This window comes from Pseudomyrmex gracilis, unplaced genomic scaffold, assembly GCF_002006095.1.
Source record: "Pseudomyrmex gracilis isolate BER0280 unplaced genomic scaffold, ASM200609v1 scaffold_247, whole genome shotgun sequence".
Taxonomy (NCBI): Eukaryota; Metazoa; Arthropoda; class Insecta; order Hymenoptera; family Formicidae; genus Pseudomyrmex; species Pseudomyrmex gracilis.
Genome location: NW_018020831.1, coordinates 191,697 through 197,696, shown reverse-complemented (window position 1 = coordinate 197,696; position 6,000 = coordinate 191,697). Strand labels below are relative to the sequence as shown.

The 6,000-nt window shown below is 36.2% G+C and overlaps 1 protein-coding gene and 1 non-coding gene across 2 annotated transcripts in view; both read left to right on the top strand.

The window, feature by feature from the left end:
* LOC109859206 (adhesion G protein-coupled receptor E3-like) overlaps positions 1-6,000 on the top strand; it is a 69,910-nt gene that overhangs the window by 9,796 nt on the left and 54,114 nt on the right. The window lies entirely within an intron of this gene.
* On the top strand, positions 4,651-4,723 carry Trnas-gga. The gene has a single exon. It is a non-coding gene; the product is annotated as a tRNA-Ser (tRNA).

The following is a 6,000-nucleotide window of genomic DNA, read 5'->3' as shown; positions in this document are numbered from 1 at the left end:
AACTTTTTTTGTTCATAAGTTTTTTATAAACAATGAGCGACGGCTAAAACCTTCATATTATTATTCAGGGAGGTGACCTTGATAACATATGTCAAAATTGTTGAGATCGGAAAATAGTCCGTATAACTGCATAATTACCATATATATATATGTATTGTATATATATATATATATATATATGTGTATAAAATAAACGTTCTTTTTTTTAAAAAGAGATTTGACAGAGTTCTATTTTGTTCACGAAGGGCGCGACTAAATTCATCGCCGAAAAGTATCAATAATTTTGTTAACGTTCTAAAATTGACCAAAGTTATGTCCATATCTAATCTTAATAGCAAGCGCGCGAGCATTTTAGTGAGTTAAATTTCATTAAACCGCGCATTTTACTTTCGCTTCATACGCCGCGGTTAAAGGCAAGGCCGAATTTGTTCAATGTCACACAAAGCGCTCAACCGTTAAATTTTGCAGTTGAAGATAATTGAAATCTTGAATCTCTCGATATAACACAACGCGCGATAATACGCCAAGTAATTAAAAAATTAATAATTACTCCAATTATTGGTTCTGATTATTTTCACTCGGAACATCGTGCGACCATTAAAAAGAGCCGTGTATGACAAACGAGCAAAATAAATTGGTCGAAAACAATGGATAATGTATCTGTTACAAGGTATTTCTATTACGCGATTAGTCGCGAGCACGCAATTTCACTTCCATTATTTATGCGCGTCACGCAAATTCGAGTCGCGGATCCGCAGTTCGCCGGTGATTATCCATCAAATTTCCTAACGAGGGAACTGATAATTTATAACGCGGCGGTTCGATTATTCCACACGGCTTGTTACGATCCTTCTCCTCCTCCTCCGGCGAGAGTACAAATTCGTTTCACGTGTCCTCGTTGCTTTTGACAATGTGAAGCGCGATTGATAGACTGATAGCTCCGGCCAACAACACTGCCGCAAGACGATTAATTGTTAATCAATAAAATGTACACGTGTATATAGCGCGTGATAATTTATTAATAATAAAACGTATACGTGAAACTTATTATTTTTAAGACTCTTCTCGGTTCTTTTCTCGGTGAAAGATATCTCTCAGAGACCGTTGTCGAGAAAAATATAATAAAAAAAAATGAATGCAAATTTGATTTAGACAAATAATTATTTAATATTATTTTATTTAAACAAACGATTATTTAATATATTACGTACAGATACGCGAGGATCTCTCTTTGTTTTTTTTTCGAGTTTCCAAACGCGCTCCAATTCAAGCGGGTAGTACGAACGTAAATTGGCTCCGTCGTAATCGCGTAATTACGTCATTAGACGCGTCCATAGCGCTTTATCGTACGTCCCTTATTAGATAGCAACGGTTAATTAAATGTTCGTACTTGGAAAGTCGAGCAGTATTGTGTTACATAGTACGGAAATTATGTTAAGCGGAGCGAGGGGGATGGGCACGGAGGTTCCGGCAAGGCGCGGGCGACTGCAATTAAGCGCATCTTGCGCCGCATTGCATCGCGCGTCATAGATAGACAGAGGGATACGGCGGAGAGAAAGAGAAGAGGAAGGGGAGAGGGCGGAAGCGATAGGGGAGGCGTTTAACTTCATTTTCACGTTACCCCTCTTAACGAGGTTAAAATCGCTGTGACAATCTATCGCCGACGCAATATTGTTAAGCTGCTATCGTTACACCCGATGGATAGATTTCGGGGCACACCGACGAAATGCATCTTTGTTAATGGACTGTCCCCAGACTAACGGGAATATCGGGCGGGAATATCCCGGCTTGCTAATGCGCGTGCCGCATTTAATGACGAGCCCCGTTTCGAGTGGAGAATGTGTCGGCTTGCGGATGCACAAACGATATTAGCCGACAACGGTATTACATTTGCAATATATGCAATATACATTTCGCGCGATTCTCAACTTATTATTTTATGTACGTGTAGTTATAAAACCAATAGGAGATCAAACACCGTTAGTTTATCATTAATGAAATGTTATTGTTACAACCGCAAACGTTTCGACTGATCGATGTCCTTATGCAACAGTTTTGATGAATATGCGCAAATAACGTTAGAGAAATTAACTGTACGTGTTAAAAATATTTTGCAACGCTAAAGAAATAACGAACTACTTACAGTGGACAGCGTTTACTACAAATACTTTTAACATATAGTAATTTCTCCAACGTTATTTGTACATATTCACCAGACAATGTTGCATTGGTAAAGACCGCATGAATTGGTCGAAACGTTTGCAGTTGTACCTCAACATTTTATTAATAATCCAATTCAATACACAACCAATCGGTCTTTGAACTCCTAATGGCCTTAACTACATCTAAAGATTCGAAGCTTTCAACAAATAATTAACTAATAATTAAATAATAATTAAATAACTTTCAACAAATATTGTTAACCCTTTGTGAACAGTAGGTCTCTTAGACCTACTATTCGAAAATTTCAGATCGGTATCTAGTAAAAATTAGTTTTTTTTTTAACGCTTTTATCTTCGAAAATACTAAAGATTTTTTCAATTTTTTGTTTTGATCAAATCGTTTAACTTTCGATTCAAAAGAAAAAAGAAAATGGGAAAAATATTGATTTTTCGAGGAGATATTCGATCTTAAAGTCGCGTGAGTCTCACAGTCTGTCCTAGTAGACGTTTTTGGAGTCTGTCCACGAACAGGATTAATTATTATTTTACACATTAAGTTATGTATTACGCTTTTGTTGTAAATAAAATCGAAACACGATTTGCCACGTGTTAACAACAGAAACCGAAGCGACTTTTAATCTTTCCTTTTTTTGTTTTACTTTGAACTTGGTGCGAGTAATTTTTTTGTTGATCTCCCAAGTGTTTCTTCATTTAGCTTTAAAAAATTCTCTCTGCGTTCTGATACTTATTCCTAGCGCGTTAAATAAAAAAACAGTGGGGAAGAAGCTTTGGTAAATTATGTGTATCCAGAAAAATCGTTAAAATTAAATAATTCAACAATTCCCTGTATCCTCGCCATTGGTATTCTCTCGTGTTTCCATTTTCTCGTGGATTTACATTTACACGATAAGGCAATCCAAAGGCGCATGATGGTGGGTTCGTGTACATATCCAGGTTAAAATGATTAACATACCGTATAACGGACACATAGTAGAGATTACGCCCGCGCATGGATTAGAAAGAGCCTCCCGGGAGATTAATTTCTTCATTCGAATGTATCTCATTTTCTTTCTCCTTTTTTCTTCCTTCCCGTTTTCCTCCTCCACGGATAATTCGACTCGCCTCCTTAGCGCACTTTCTACCTGCGTCCTATCCCGATAACGGCTTATCGAGTTGCCGCGTATTGTTACGTTACGTAATTTGAGTTTAATCTCTAAGTAATTAGCAACGTACACTTCCGGGTAGTTTGCTGCACCCAGGGGATGAATGAAAGTGAGATAGAGAGAAAGAGAGAGCAAGGGATAGAATTGCATCACGCAATTCGCGCCGTTTCATTTTCTTTACTTCCCGCGATATCAAAAAATTGATATCGACAGTCGATCGAATGATTTTCCGACACGTCAGATGCTAATTAAGTTTTCTCTAAGTGACCTTTTTATTTGGCGTATAAGATAAATGATGAAGAAACTTTGATGTAATATAATAAATAAAAAATAAATAAACAAAAATATCGGATTTGATTGGAATACTTAATCAGAAACACGTGACTTTGCGTTTTATTTAATATTTTCTCAAAATACTAAGTTCGTTACAATTACAAGCATACGTGTAAGTACTTTGTGCATTTGTTACCTATAATAACCGAAGGTATAGGTTTCGCTCTGCGTTGTCACTTGATTAATTGTCCTGAAGTTGTTTCAACCCCGAACATTTAAACTCTCGGGGAACTCGCTGCATGCGCGATTTCCGAACTCTAACGAGTCGCAGTTGCGCGGCCGAACAAGCAGAATTGGTCAAACTTTTCAAATTTACGATCCCGGCTTTCTCCCGGTTAGAAGTGTGCATGGGAAATAAACTGGACTAGCTGATTAGGCGAAATCGATATTTTGCATATGTATTCATCCGAAACAAGATTGCGTATCCAGTAATTATATCTCAAACATGAATCGCGCATGTAAAATCGTTATTGGAAATATGTACGTTAGTGCAATATATATGTGATTTTGAACTCGTGAAGTAATTAGAAGATGTTAGAGAGAATCTTGCAAGGCAAAAATCACATTAATATATTAATTTATTAATATATTTACTATTTTATAATATATTTTCAAAAATAGGTAAAATGGACCTCCCAGCCTTAGAGCTATAGTTAGAGGTAGTTAATATAAGATATTTTGTAGATAGGATGGTGGAACGTTTCGATCTTTATTATTTTATTAAACTAATTAAATAAACAAGTCTTATGGAGCCGTTTCGCAGGATGTTTTGCGGAAAATATGTCTTATATGTGTGTACACATATAAGTAAATTCACGTTTCGGCTCTCCATAAGACTTGTTTATTTAATTAGTTTAATAAACTTCATGAGCCAGAGGACGATACTCATATTTAATATTAATTTATAAATCTACGCTGTCGAAATAAGCGTTTATACAGTATCAGACAACATCTTAATAGATGTACAAAATATTGCGAGACAAACTCCAAGTGCCTCGGTGGCCTAACAGGGAAGGCGACGGCCCGGAAAGCCGGAGATTCCAGGTTCGATTCCTGGCTGAGGAGTTTTTTTCGCAATATTTTAAATCAATTAGGGGGGGTATTCGGGGTCTATCATATATGAGATGCAAAACTAGCATCCTATATGAATTTATGAATTGAAATTTCAATTCGAAAAAACACGTGAAAAACGTGAATTTACTTATATGTGTACACACATATAAAACATATTTTCCGCAAGACATCCCGCGAAACGGCTCTCCATAAGACTTGTTTATTTAATTAGTTTAATAAACTTCATGAGCCAGAGGACGATACTCATATTTAATATTAATTTATTATTTTAGATCATCTTCAGCCACTGAATGAAAGTACATAAAAAAAATACATAACAAAATTAGAAGAATTTAACAAGGATCGTACATGAATTACATATTGAGTATTATTATTATATATGGCAAGCCACTTACCTTTAAGAGAAAACAACATCGAAAGACGCAATCGACTGTCAACATGTGAAAGAAGTCAAGTCGAAAAAACAACAAACAACATGTTGGTGGATTAATTCGTTTTTGCATTGAGTTTGTTTAAGAGAAATTAAGGTAAATATGCATAAAAACGGAGCACCCTCGGAAGTCATTGTCCTTGACATATGTTGTCAAGGACACTTCCCTGAACAACAATCTGAAGGTTTTAGCCGTCGCTCGTTGTTCGTTAAAAAATTATAAACAAAAGAAATATCATAAATGAAGTCTTATTTTCCGACATCGTGTACGTTTTGTTCGTGTTGTAAGCGTGTAGGTAGGGAGGGCTGCGCTCCCCCCCCCCGCGCGGAAAATTGAAGAACAAATTTTGATTGAGTGTCGCTTTATGTCGAGAGAATATACACTTTGCTTACACGGTTACAATACGAACAAGAAGAACATAAAAAAAGTAGTTTTGTATTAAGTGGCCTTTTAGGTTTGTTTACATTTTTCAACATATTGTCGTAGTTTAGTTCTCCGTGAGTGAACAAGCGTTAAACATGTTGCTACACGAATTTCTTCATTTGACGTACAATTTAGATGAACTAATAAACTATTTGTGCAATAATGTAGGTGACAAGCAGAAACTTCTACATATATTGTAAACAGAATTTAAATAAAAAAACGGTTTATACCCCACTCTTTAGACAGGTGATAAAGGCAGGTAGAAGTAAACAGGTACAGACAGGGAACAACAGAGTTTCGGTTGAGTCGTCTCGGCGTATACCGTGTTTGGCAAAATATACATTATCATTCAGCATCCTGACAAGATCGACTTTATATACTCGACCGTTATCGTCTCGTTTTCACCTATCCTAT